A 15,319-nucleotide genomic window follows, 5' to 3' on the forward strand; every position below is an offset into this window, starting at 1 on the left:
CCATCGACCAACTCACCGTCTACTTAAATGTCCACAGTAGTTGCTCATCAACCCACTCGTTATCTCTGCCCATTGAACCACTATCTGCCCGTTGACCCACTCTCTGTCCACCAAAACGCTCGTTATAGTTGCCCGTCTATCCCCTAATAGTCTCTGCTCGTCGAACCACTTACCAACCGTAAAAATGCATACTGTAGTTGGCCGTCGATCCCGTAATTGCCTCTGCCCGTCCTCTCCCTCACAGTCTCCGCCCATAACGCCGCTCTCTATCTGCCATTCAATGCATCCACTATCTCTGTCCGTCGGCTCACATGCTGTCGCCCACCCGTTTAAAGCAAACCCCATGAACTGAAAAATTACAAATATCTACGTTTCAATCCACACTTTAGTTTTCCAAAGTCCATCCCACTGATTCACCCCAGACGACCCCGCCAGCCAATCACAGCATGCTCTCAGCCATTAGACACCCTCTTTTTCCTTGTTGTTATATAGAGTAGAGACTAGTATACGGCAGCCTGTCCCAGGACGGTAATAGGTGAAGTCTAGTCTTGAAGGTTGGCGTGGAAGGTCGGACCTGTTCCTAAACTCTTTGATCCACCTAAAGCCCCTTAATCCACTAAAAGCCCCTTAATCCACCTAAAGCTCCTTAATCCACTTTAAGCCTCTTAATCCATCTTCAGCCGCCGAATCCACGTTAAGTCCCTTAATCCAGTTACAACTTATTAATTCACTTAATCCACATATTGTCAAGTAGTGCCTCTCATTCACGTAACAAACAATGGAGGATAAACAAATCACGGATGAGCGTACTTCGAAACTGCCCCCAAGGCCATACCCATGCTCCTTACTTGGTCATTTACTTGCAGTTTGATTGCCTTGCCCGTCCCCTGCCGTCGTTTCCCACCTGTCCGTTGTTTCCGCCCTGCCCGTGGGTCTACACCTGCCCACCGTTTCCCTCGTCCGTCCTTTTACCCGCCCTGTCCGCGCCGATTCAAAAGAAAAAGGTTATGCCTAACCGGCGGCAGCTCGAACCCTTTTCAGGTAGTCGAGCTTATTCAAGGTAGTCCACCTTTTTCCGAGGAAGTCGACCTTTTTTCAGGTAGCAACTGGATTGTACAACCTTATACAAAGAACAAACGCAATGGAGGTTCTTTGAGGGATGCAAAAAGGAAATGGTGTCTAAAGGGTGTTGAAACGCAGGCAATAGAGTTGTTAAGAAAACATGAATTGGTGCTTGTTTGTGGGATGCAAAAGGGAACGGTCTGTTAAGCAGTTGAAAGAACTCAATAAATTGGTAGCTGCTTGAGGGATGCAAAAGGGAACAGTCTCTCAAGTGTGTTGGAACACAGTGAATGAATCTGTTGAGAACACAAAGAATAGTTAGTTGTTTGAGGGATGCAAAAGGGAACGGTCTCTCAAAAGTGTTGGAATGCAGCCAATGGAGCTGTTGAAAAAACAATGAATTGGTACTTGTTAAGAACTGCTAAAGGGATCGGTCTCTTAATAAGTTGTAAGTACTCAATGAATTGGTGGATGTTTGAGGGATGCAAAAGGGAACGGTCTCTGAAGGGTGTTCGAAAACAGATAAACGAGCTGTTGAAAACACAATGAATTGGGGTTTGTTTGAGGGATTCAAAAGAGAACGTTCTCTGAAATTAGTTGGAACACAGTCAATGGTGCTTGTGAAAACAAAGAGAATTGAGGCTGGTTTTAGGGATGCAAAAGGGAACGGTCTCTGAAGGGTGGTGAAACACATTCATGGGAGCTGTTATGAATACAGTGTAAAGGTGGTTGTTTCAGGGAAGCAAAAGGAAACGGCCTCTTAAGGGTGTTGGATTGCAGCCAATGGAGCTGTTGAAAACACAATGAATTGGCACTTGTTTAGGGATGCAAAAGTGAACAGTTTCTTAATTAGTTGTAAGTACTAAATGAATTGTTGGTTGTTTGATTGATGCAGAAGGGAACGATCTCTTAAAGGTGATGGAATGCAGTCAATGGAGCTGGTGGGAATACAAAGAATTGTTGCTTGGTTTAAGGGATGCAAAAGGGTACGGTTTCTTAAAGGTGGTGGAACGCAGTCAATGGAGCTGTGAACAACACAATGAATTGGTGGTTTTTGGAGGGATGCGAAAGTGCTCGAACGCATCCAATGGGGCTGTTGAGAACCCAATGAATTGGTTGTTGTTTAAGGGATAGAAAAGGGAACGGTCTCTCAATGGTGTTGGAACACAGTCAAAGTAGCTGTCCAGAACATAATGAATTGGTGGTTGTTTGAGGGATGCAAAAGGCAACAGTCTCTGAAGGGTGTTTGAAAGCAGTCAAAGAAGCTGTTGAAAAAACAAAAAGAATTGGGGCTTGTTTGAGGGATTCAAAAGTCTCTTTCAATTCTTGGAACGCAATCAGGGAATCTGTTGAGAACAGTATCCAATTGCTGTTATTTCAGGGCTGCAAAAGGGAACGGTCTCTTAAAAGTGTTGAAACGCAGGCAGGGAAGCTGTTGAGAACCAAATGCAATGTTGGTTTTTTGAGGGCTGCAAAAGGGAACGGTCTCTTAAAAATGTAGGCACACTGTCAGGGGAGCTGTTGAGAACAGTATCCAATAGCTGTTGTTTCAGGGCTTCAAAAGGGAATGGTCTCTTAAAAGTGTTGGAACGCAGTCAGTGGAGCTATTGAGAACAGTAGGGTGATTCCATATGGAAACGACCAAAACCTGTGGCGACCATCTCACGGATTTGATCGCCACTAGGCTTTTTCGATTCATATTAATAAAAAAAAATTTTTCTCGAACGATTTTGAAAAAAAAATGGCGTGTTCGCTTAGCGCGAAGGTTTGAATTTTTAAAAAGCCCTCTTGACTGTATAATTCAAAAAAAATTCTTAAGCACATTTGAATGAGTTGATTGGCTGATATATCATTCAGAACATGTTGTCATAAGGTTAAACTAATTTTTAAGACCAGGCGCGACAAAACTGAACTTTGCGCCGCTTGGTGGCGCGCATTCAAAAAAGTATGAAAATGGTCAAATTTGACTCGATAAAAGATTCAATTTAAATGAACACAGATTTGTGAAATTTGGTGCAAATGTGAACAAGACCCCTTTTAATGTGTGGTTTAAATTTCAAAATCAAAGCTTAAATTTAAAGATTATTTTTTAATTTTAAAAGTACAAAAAATGTGTTTTTTCTCGAAATTGACGTTTTTCAACTTAAAAAACGGGAATGACAGGCCATAGGAATTTCTTTAAATTTTTAAATTTAAGAATTTAATTATTCTTAAATTTTTTTACTTTACAGTCAAGAGGGCTTTTCAAAGTGAACGCGCCATTTTTTCAAAATCCTTCGAGGAAAATTTTTTTTTATTGATATGAATCGAAAAAGTCTAGTGTCGATCAAATCCGTGAGATGGTCGCCACAGGTTTTGGTCCTTTTCATATGGAATCACCCAGTATGCAATAGTGGTTGTTTTAGGGCTGCAAAAGGGATCTCTTAAAAGTGTAGGAAAGCAGTCAGGGGTGCTTTTGAGAACAGTATCCAATAGCTTTTGTTTCAGGGCTCCAAAGGAAACGGTCTCTTAAAAATGTTGGAACGCAGTCAATAGAGCTGTTGAGAACAAAATGCAGTGGTGGTTGTTTGAGGGGTGCAAAAGGAAACAGTCTCTTAAGGGTGTTGGAACGCAGTAAATGGAGCTGTTGAGAACAAAATGCAATGGTGGTTGTTTGAGAGTTGCAAAAGGAAACGGTCTCTTAATGGTGTTGGAAAGCAGTCAAAGGAGCTGTTTAAGACCCAAAGAAAAGGTGGTTGTTTTAGGGTTGCAAAAGGGAACGGTCTCTGAAATTTGTTGGAATGCAGTCAATGGAGCTGTTAAAAAAAACAAAGAAGATGTGGTTGTTTGAGGGATGCAAAAGGGAACGGTTTCTGAAATTTGTTTGAATGCAGTCAATGGAGCTAATAAGAAGAAAATGAATTGCTGGCTTGAGTTGAAGGAAGCAAAAAAACAGTCTATAACAGTTTGTTATTGTATATGTATTTGTTTGAAATGTGAATAGTGAAATAGTTGGATGCAAGCAAAATTGTACGCCGATATTGCGATTGACGACGGCCATGTTGGCAGAGACGTTGAGATAAATTGTGGAATGCAGTGTTGGGATTGGCTACGGTGAAAAATCACGTGACCTGCATGCAACCAATGTTAGCGTGCGCCTACATGAAATTTCTCGGACAAACAAACAGACAGATACACAAAAGAATCCCGCCCACAAATACCCCTTGCGCTTTTAAATAGTAAGAGACTATTATACGGTGTCCCGTACCAGGACGAATAATCAGTAGCCCTAGTCTTGAGCGTTGGTGTTGATGGTCGGACCTGTCCTTAAACCCCTTAATCCACTTTAAGCCTCTTAATCTATGTTAATCCGCTCATCCTCGTTAAGCCCCTTAATCTACTAACAACTTAATAATCCACTTAAAACCCCTTAATCTACGTATTGTCAAGTCGTACCTCTCATACACGTGACAAACAATGGAGCAAAAACAAATCACGGATGAGCGCACTTCGAAACTGCCCCCAAGCCCATGACCGTGCTCCTTACTTGGTCCTTTACTTGCATTTTAGTGCCTTACCAATACCCGTCCCCTGCCCGTCGTTTCCAACCTGTCCGTTGTTTCCACCCTGCCCGCGGATCTCGCCCTGCCTGCGGGTCTCGCCCTATCCGTAGGTCTACACCTGCCCGCCGTGTTCCCCAGTCCGTCCTTTTACCCGCCTTGTCCACGGAAATTCGATTGAAAAGGTTAAGCCTAGCCGGTGGCAGTTCAAACCCTGTTCAGGTAGTCGAACATTTTCCAGGTAGTCGACCAAAATCCAGGTAAAAAAAAGTCACGTGAACCCCCTCGAACCAGTAGTAGCGCGCGCACAACGATAGTTCACCGAAACAAACAGACAGATTCACATACAAATCCCTACCACAAATACCCTTTGCGCTTTAATAGAAGTAGTAGACGATGCCCGTCCCCTGCCCGTCGTTTCAAACCTGTTCTTTGTTTACGCCCTTCCCGCGGGTCTCACCCTGCCCGCCGTTTTCCTCCGTCCGTCCTTTTTCCCGCTCTGGCCACGAAAATTCGAAAGAAAAGGTTAAGCATAACCGACGGCAGTTCGAACCCTTTTCAGGTAGTCGACGTTTTCCCAGGTAGAAAAAGTCACGTGAACTATCTCGAACCAATGGCAGCGCGCGCACTGGAATTAAAGGGAACAATCTCTAAGTGGTGTAGGAACGCAGTCAATTGAGCTGTCAAGAACAAATGCAATCGTGGTTCCTTGAGGGATGTAAAAAGGAAATGGTGTCTAAGGGTGTTGGAAAACCGTCACTGGAGATGTTAAGAAAACATGAATTTGTGCTTGTTTGAGGGATGTAAAAGGGGACGGTCTCTTAAGTGGTTGTAAGAACTCAATAAGTTGGTGGTTTTTTGAGGAATAGAAAAGAGAACGGTCTCATAAAGGTGGTGGAACACAGTAAATGAGGCAGTTAAGAACCCAATGAATTAGTTGTTGTTTGGTGGATGTAAAAGGGAACGGTCTCTCAAGGGTGTTGGAATGCAGTCAATGGAGCTGTTAAAAAGACAATGAATTAGTGGTTCATTGACGGATGCAAAAGGGAACGGTCTTTTAAGTGTGTTGAAAAGCAGTCAATTGAGTGGTTGAGAAGCCAAGGAATGTATGGTTGTTTGAGGGATGCAAAAGGGAATGGTCTCTTAAGGGTGTTGGAACACAGTTAAAGGAACTGATTAAAACACAATTAATTGGTGGTATTTTTAGGTTAGCAAAAGGGAACGGTCTCTGTCAACAACCCAAGGAATTGGTGGTTGTTTGAGAAATGCAAAAGGAAGTCTCTCAAGCGTGTTCAACACAGTCTGTGGGTTGTAAAGAACACAGTGAATGTGTTATTGTTGAGTGATGCAAAAGGGAACGGTCTCTCAAGTTTGTTGAAGGTTGAAACCCCACTCAATGGAGCCGTTGATAACAAAATGCAGTTGTGGTTGTCTGAGGGGTGCAAAAGGGACAGTCTCTTAATGGTGTTGGAAAGCAGTCAAAGGAGCTGTTTAAGACCCAAAGAACAGGTGGTTGTTTGAGGGATGCAAAAGGGAATGGTCTCTGAAATTTGATGGAATGCAGTCAAAGGAGCTGTTAAAAATCCAAATAATATGTGGTTGTTAGTGGGATGCAAAAGGGAACGGTCTTTCAAGGTTGTTTGAATACAGTCAATAGAGCTGTTGAAAACACAATGAATTTGTACTTGTTTGAGGGATGCAAAAGGGAACGGCCTCTTAATTAGTTGTAAATACTCAATGAACTGGTGGTTGTTTGTGGGATACAAAGGGAACTGTCTTTGAAAGGTGTTGGAATTCAGTCAATGGAGCTGGTGGGAGAGCAATGAATTGCTTCTTGAGGTGCTTGGTTTAAGGGATGTAAAAGGGAATGGTCTCTAAATATTGTTGGAACACAGTCAGTGGAGCTCTTTAGAACAAAATGCAGTGGTGGTTGTTTGAGGGGTGCAAAAGGGAACAATCTCTCAAGGGTGTTTGAACGCAGTCAATGGAACTGTTGAAAACACAAAGAATAGGTGGTTGTTTGAGGGAAGTAAAAAGGAACGGTCTCTCAAGGGTTTTTGAACGCTGTCAATGGAGCTGTTGAAAACACAATGAATTGGTGCTTCTTTTAAGGGATGCAAAAGGGATCAGTCTCTGAAGGGTGATGAACACAGTCTATTGGGTTGTAAAGAACAAAATTAATGTGTGGTTGTTTGAGGGATGCAAAAAGGAACGGTCTCTTAAGGGTTTTGGATTGGAGCTAATGGAGCTGTTGAAAACACAATGAATTGATACTTGTTTGAGGGATGTAGAAGGTAACGGTCTCTGAAAGGGGTTAGAATTTAGTCAATGGAGCTGGTGGGAATACAATAAATTGGTGCTTGGTTTAAGAACTGCAAAAGGAAACGGTCTCTTAATATTGTTGGAACGCAGTCAAAGGAGCTGTCCAGAACACCATGTAATAGTGGTTGTTTTAGGGCTGCAAAAGGGAACAGTCTCTTAAAAGTTTTGGAACGCAGTCAGTGAAGCTGTTGAGACAAAATACAGTGGTGGTTGGTGGTTGTTTGAGGGATGCAAAAGAGAACGGTCTCTCAAATGTGGTGGAACACAGTTAATGGGGCTCTTGAGAACCCCATGAATTAGTGGTTATTTGTGGGAGCAAAAGGGAACGGTCTTTCAAAGATGTTGGAACGCAGTCAATGGAACAGTTGAGAACATGATGAATGTGTGGCTTACGTTGAAGGAAGCAAAAAAGGGAATAGTCTATTACAGTTTGTTGTTGTTGTATAAATGTAATTGGTTAAAATGTGAATAGTGAATAGTAATAGTTTATGGCGTGGAAAAATGTACGCATGACGACGGTCATGTTGGCAAAGACATGTAGATAAATTGCGGAATGCAATGTTGGGATTGGCTACAGTCAAGAAAAGCGGAAACGGGGAAAGGTCAAAATCACGTGAACTGCCTGCAACCAATAGCAGCGTGCGCCCACACGACCTTGAATGGACAAACAAACAGACAGACAGATACACACACAAAACTCCTCCCACAAACAACCCTTGCTGCTTTATAGTGTAAGCGAAGACTAGTATCCGGCGGCCCGTCCTAGGACGGTAATAGGTGAAGTCTAGTATTCAGTGTCTGTGCATGTTAGTCTACTTTTACTTTTATTGTCTGCATCACGTTAGTCTACTTTTACTTTTATTGTCTGCTGCACGTTAGTCTACTTATACTTTTATACCCCTTAAACCATTTGAAGCCTCTTAATCGATTTTAAGCCGCTGAATCCACAAAAACCCCATTAATCTAACTACATCTTATTAATCCACTTAAAGTCCCTTAATCCATGTTAAGCCACTGAATCCACGTAAAGCCCCTTAATCTACTTACAACTTATTAATCCACTTAAAGCCATTTAATCCACGTATTGTCAAGTCGTACCTCTCATACATGTAACAAACAATGGAGGAAAAACAAATCACGGTTGAGCGCACTTGGGAACTGCCCCCAAGGCCATCCCCGTGCTCCTTATTTGGTCCGTAGACGGAGGCGGAATTCAGTTCCTCATTGCGGTTGATGGTTTGGTGGTTCCACTTTGTCTCGATCACTGGGTCGGTGATTTTTTTTTTGGTTTGTCTGGCTACTGAAGGCTAATTCTGGCTACTCAAGGAGAACTTCCTTGTAGACAACGTTTTTGGTGAATACCTTGCTTTTCTCTTGCACCGTGGATTTCTAAGTAGGTGGCCTTGTTTCTCCGTTTCTTCGCACTGAACCTTGACACCTTCCCTCGATGTGGCTCGGGAGAACGCAACGTACAGTTAACCGTGGCTGATGACAGATTCCGGTAGATAGATGCCTACTCGCTCAAAAGTCTTTCCCTGCGACTTGTTGATAGTCATGGCAAAAGCCTCAAGCACAGGGAACTGCAATCTCTTGAGTTTGAAGGGCAAATCAGAGTCGGTGGGAGACGGTATTTAAAATTTCCGAGAGAGTTTTTGCCTAAATGATTAATTTTACAACTACAAATAGAAAATTGTTCAACAACGTGATAGTAAAACTTATATTTTTAAAACATACTACTTTTTTTACAACTGAATTGCCATATTACTGTAAAAAAAGCATACTTGTCATTTCGAAAGCTTGAATTCCTTTATTATTTATATCTGTACAGTGCATTAAAACATCCAGGAATACGCGTTCTCCACAAATGCAAAAATCTCATTTGTGTCCAAGTTGGTCTGTTGTTGCTGCAGCGTCTTTTAAAGAACCAACTCCTTCACATTAACAAATTAGTTTAAGTAACTATAATATAGATGTCCTCCCTTTTCTTTGTTGCAGTGGGTACGTTATTCATCCCTTCATTTCAAAAATTTTTTTTCTAGCCCCAATTCTATCTAGTTTATTTTTATTTAATTATCGTTGAATTTCACTCTAGAGTAGCTCGGTGAATTTCTTTGAAAAATATTAAAAAGGAAAAAGTTCCCAATGAAACACCTTTTTTTCATTTAATCGGTCTAGCGCAATATTGGACCCAAGTGACAAAACGCAAAAAAAAATTATTAGAGATACGGAGATGACTCACTCTATGTAAAGTCCAGCAGTCGACATTTTCCACCCCCTCCCTAGCAGATGAATTCGACTGCACTGCTCGTTTCGGCGAGCTGCGGAACCATTGCCTTACTTGGCGGTAAGGATGGTATTGTAAAAAACGTGAAGGGGGAGCACTACTGGAAAATGCTTGTTAACGGAGGAGTTGCTTGTCGCAATTGATCCTTCCGAATTTTTCATTGTAATTGTCTTTGGAATTTGTTAAATGACGTTGAGGATGTCAAGGACCTTCTGTACAGTGATGCAAGTCATCAGTCTCTGTCTTTCCATCGCAATATACAGTCATGTATCTTAACGAGGTTTAAGTTTCTGCTCTAACAGTATGCCATCGAAGTGTAGTGCGAAAGACTGTAATTCTAAGTCTGGTGATCGTGGCGTGTCGCTTTTAAGGTTCCCAGTTGATGATGTCAGACGTGCGCTATAGCTAAATCATTGTTCCCATAATTTCGTTCCAAAGAAAGGTTCAGTGTTGTGTTTTTTGCATTTTGTTCCCATGAAACATACACCTAGGAAGAGATCATATCACCAACTGAATCGTTTGCAAGATCCAATTCCAGTTTTGACGGAAGATACAGGTACAGTGAACTAAGATTATTCTTTATATTCTGTTGCGTCATTTATATTGATGATCCTAATTTATCGAATAAACATCTAGATGGCCAGTCGCAACCTGAATCGACGGTGTTGTGTCGAACGAAGCTTGTTTATGCTACTGATGAAAATTATGATGTCGATGGCACAGAGTGCGCAGAGTCACCAAGTAAGAAAAAAAGGTCACCTGATTTAACCGTCCAAGCTGCTTATCTAGAGACTGTAGAAATTCAAAAAGAAGAGTTGCTCAATGACACTGTTTATTTCGAGGCTGAAGAGATTCAAAACGAGCAGTTTCTCAGTGACGCTTTTGAAGAAATTCACCGAATAAAAGTGAAAAATAATGCCCTTCAAGAAAAGTTGAATATTCTTCAAGCTAATCAGGAACAAAATAAGGGTTTAATAGAAAAGCTTCGTGAAGAAAATTATACCATGACAGTGACAACATCCAAGCTGCAGTTTGTTGAAAAAAATTGGCGATAAAGACTGATGCTAAAGGAAATGCACGCCCAACTAAATTACAAAAAAAAATCTTTGCGCAAAGAGCTCGCATTCAAAGACCACATGACTTTCACGGCACAATTGATATTCAACAAAAAAAAACAATGCAAAAAATAAATCCCGCGGCCAACGTTTCTCGGATAACATCAGGGATTTGGCAATCAATTTAAGTTTCTATTGGAATCAAGGATACAAAAAACTTCGAATTATCTTCAAGTTACCGTCGATTAGCAGTATAAGAAGTAACTTAGCTCCCGATGGGTGTTTTTCCGGTATTTTGAAAAAACGCTTAGGCAGAAATTCAGAAACAAATTAAAGACGGTCTTCACGGGGTGGAAGCTACCCTTTCGCTAGACAAGATGGCGATCACGGAAGGAATTCATTGGGACCCAAATTTGAAAAAATATTTCGGGTTCGACGAGTTTTCTAACAAGGAGCAGTCAGAAACAGACGACCCCGTTTCTTCTATGGCTACCCTAGCACTAGTGTTTTACATTGTTGGTCTCGAGAAAACTCCCGTAGCATATTATTTCACGAACCATGTCGACGGGAAACGCTTAACTCAAGGCGACACACGAATTTGGGATTATTGTCAGATCCGTGGTATTCAATGGGTTAGCGGCGAACGTTGGAATGACTACTGAAATGAGCACAAATCTTAAATACTCGTCGTCATCAACGCCAACGAAAACAGCAAGGTCAGAAATACGAACTGCCGCTTTGAAAAAAAAATTACCTAACCGCTTAAGCCAAACTTCGTCCATCCTTCTACCGGAGAACCAGTTAATGTTTTACTTTATTCGTGCCACATGTTGAAGTTGGCAAGGAATCTACTGTTTTTTTTCACCAGTGAAGTTACCTGGATATTAAAATCCAGCACAGTGGAAGTACATCACGGCTCTCTTCTAATTCAAAAATGAGGCTGGATTTCGTCTCGGTAATCGACTTACAAGACAACACGCATGCTTCAAGCGACATAAGATGAAGGTTGGCTCTCGCTGCTCAAGTTTTGAGTAGATCCGTGGCAGATGCGCCCCAAAATTTACGAGAAGTACTAAAAGTTCTTCAGGTCAAATCTCAATATTAAAACAATTAAAATTAAAAGCAAATTTTCACAACAAAATCTGAGGCAAAATTACAGTTTCAAGGAAGTGAGGCCACCGATTTATCGCAACGATACGATCAACTAAAACTCTAGCCCACCAGCTTCTTCATCGGTAGAACAACCCATTGAATTATGTAGCCACTAGGCACATGCAGCAGGACCAACTGGAACACTTTATTGGGATCATTCGACTTCGTTGGGGATTGAATAATGACCCAAACGCTCTGCAATTAAAATTTATTCCGAGAAAATTATTAGTTATAAAAGTTGGAGGTGTTACCCCTTCACTGTTCACTGTCATCCAATTGTTCCTTTATGCCAGTAGATAAAGTAACTGATGCAGACTTGCCGTTGCGATCAATTTTTATGATCGAGATCGCGATCATTTATGAATTGACAACAATAATAAATTATGATACATGTATACAATATGATTTGCAGTAATTATAAAGAATAAAATTAATTGATTTGGTAACTTGTATTATTTCCTTATTCGTTCTTTTTTCCTTTTCGGGATAAGTTTTTGGTAGAAATAATTTTTAAAATTGATCAAATGGCTACAAGAAGCAATAAGAATTGAAGACACGAGACAGTAAAATAAAAAAAAATACACTCACTGCATCAATCATAAATGAAAATTTACCACTGGTGTAACATGTGGTTGTTAACTTTTAGAAAAAGGTGCTTCTCGAAGTGTTTGTCACTTATATTTTGCCTTTTTGGTGTGAATATCAGTCCTCCTTGGCTAAATAAGCACTCGACCGCCGCTGAAGATGGTAAGGTTACATTGTATCGCCTAAAAAAATTAAAGGCGAGACTGATTGAATTATGTATATGCTACTAGGTATTATTACCGACATACCTATAGATATTCTGCATTATGGGGTAATCACGTAGTTGTTCCAACTACGTCGTTTGGTTTAGTTTCGATTAGTTTAGTCGATGTTGCGGAAGAGAGAAATTCTTGTTGTGATGTGTTTCAACCATTTGTCCGTCTATGATATCACCAAGAAGGAAATAAACCATATCTTCTTCCTCTTCGCCAGAATCAATATCAAAGTAATCCTCTCCATCGTTGACTGTGGAAGTTGCACCTCTTTCACGAAAAACCTTTAAAAAATTCGACCCGTTGTCGGCGGTGGAACCGCGTAACTTAGACGTGGCACCAAATTCCTTATGAAGATTTTCTATGACGTCTGCTAATACGTCAAACGTATGCCTTCCAGTGATTCTTCGGATACCAAGACAGGCACTCTTCCGTTGTAGGTTTCCAACATCGAACCAATGTATGGTTTCACAGAGGTAAGATTTTCTGCAACACGTCCAAGCGTCAGTTGTTGTAGCCGCGTCGGTATGTGTCAACAAGGCATCAATCAACTATTGTTTCCGTTCCTGATAGGTCCTCTCAAGTAACGCTGTAAAAAATGTTCTTCCGTGCAGAACCAAATGAGGTGCCAAGCTAGAAACTAAGTTCAAAAATCCAGGTTTCTCAACAGTATTCAATGGAAGCACATCCACTGTGATAAAATTCTATAAAAAAAAATCATTATTAACTTGAATTACTTGTAACCTTGATATGGATAACAGTTGGTTTTCGTAATTTAATAAAGGCGACAAATGCAAAAGCCCTATTGCTTCACAAAGTAGGAGCATCTGACTGATATTGGTACATTACCATGACCCAGGAATCCAAATTCTCTTGTGTCACAATTTTCCTTCTGGACATCGGAACAGTGTTTGGTGATCCAGCTGTTGGTGATTCATCATTGGAAAGCTGCTTTATTGATTGGTTCCACTTCTCAACGTAGCCTTGTTCATTGTTGACATCATGTTTCTGTGGAATTCTAAATGAGAGATTATTCAAGTTTGTAGGTTTAGTATTTAATCATTACCAGAAAGTGCCTCTTGGCATCGTGTCTAGTTCCGTGGTATACTACCAGTGGTTTGTCAGACCCATCTTTATTTTTTTTTGGAACACATTCAGGTATGAGGCACTTGTAGTAGCTAGCTCTCTTCCCAGGAACATCACCAATATGTTCGTAATATTCTTCAGGAAGAGACAATTTATTTCGAGGAGTTACTGTTGTACTAAATCGGTTAGACAAACAGGATATTATTAAGTGACTTTGACAAATCAAAAAAGGGATATTTTGAAAATAAAAATCTTACCTGGAGTTTCCAACATTGGTATTCGGAGAAGGATCGAAATTCTCGTCGGTAAAAGAATCGTCTTCTGACATTTTAGATGAGATCAGTTTTTTACTAGACTTAGACTAGAATGACAGAACTCTTTAGTGGGAAAAAAAAAAGGTATTTGTATTGATAATTGTTACTGTTTTTATTGCTAGATGTCTTTTGAAAAGCACCAATGATCGGAAAAATGATCGCGATCGCGTTTACGATCCCGATCATTGAAGATGATCGGGATCGCCGATCATCTTCAATGATCAGTATCGCCGATCATCTTCAATGATCGGTATCGCCGATCATCTTCAATGATTGGTATCGCCGATCATCTTCAATGATCGGGATCGCCAAACTGATCAGGATCGCGAGCGCGAACAATTTTTGATTGCGATCACGGCAAGTCTGATCTGATGTTAATGAACTCACAGTTGATCAGGATATCATGATGGATGTTGAAGTAATATTTTATGATGAGGAATTCCATGCTAGTCAGTTTAAAGACCAGTTCACCAACCAATGTCTAGCATACATTGCTGGCTACATTGTACTGAAAATTGAGAAACTTGTTAAACGTCTAACCAGAAGAAATTCCTTGTTTAACTCATGTGATGATCCTCTATGTCCAGATCTGTTTAATATTTGTAAATTTAGAGTTCCAAACGTAATAACTGTTCCTTCACAATCTGTACAGTACCCAACAAACGATTAGGTTCACACCCGTTTTTTTAGTGCATTCTTATGGCGCTACGGTTCTCGGGAAAAAACTTAAATATCTTTAAACTGGTAAGGACAATTTTTTTTCCTTTTTCCTCTATCAGAAAAGAAAGTGCTCTAGAACTTTACATGAAAAAATGGTAGGAGTTACACAAAGGGCGCTAAAGTATCGTTCACGGGATTAGGTACACCACCTTTATACCAACAGTTAAAAGAATGTATGTGAATTTGTTGTTATACATTACGGCAACAATCAAAACCGATGAAATACGTTCTTCTTATGACAAAAAAAAACAATTATTTTTTATTTTATTTTTTTTGTACAAAAAATCTAGCTGTGTTTAAAGAAAAACATCTGAGCACTTGAAATTGACACCACCTGCCCTGGTGGCGCAAGTACAAATCATAATTTTCTCTGTAAAACATTTGAGTGTACCAACTTTGGGGTATGGGAAAACGTTTTTTTAATTAAAATAGTTCATAAACATGCACTCTATTAGCAAGTGGTTGCTTACCAAAAATTTAGTAATGTTAAGAGAAGATGAAATTCGCCAATGGCATGTAGCAATATACTTAGGGTTCGTGAAAGTGGTGACGTAACTAGGGAAACTGATTAATCGCAATATGTGTTTGTTACGGTCGCTTAGGGATTCTTTGAAAGAAATGTCAATATTCGACATAAAATGCATCGACCGGGAATCGAACCCGGACCACCCGCGTGGCAGGAGAGCTTTCTACCACTGAACCATCGATGCTGAGAAAATTGGTGCTGTTTTATTGATTTATTTGTTACACATCATTTACAACAGTTTGTTTACTTGTATTAATAATTTATTTTTCTTAGTTATCAATTCTGTAAATGTATCGACTTAATGTTTCTTCTTCGATTTCTTACTAGCAGAGCGTAGTTTCGATCTACGGACCTCTGGGTTATGGGCCCAACACGCTTCCGCTGCGCCACTCTGCTGTTGCAATTGGATGTCTGCATTACGTTCCAATTACACCTTTCGTAGCATTTTAAATTGTTGTGTTA

The sequence above is a fragment of the Daphnia magna genome, linkage group LG3, assembly GCF_020631705.1.
Source record: "Daphnia magna isolate NIES linkage group LG3, ASM2063170v1.1, whole genome shotgun sequence".
NCBI lineage: Eukaryota > Metazoa > Arthropoda > Branchiopoda > Diplostraca > Daphniidae > Daphnia > Daphnia magna.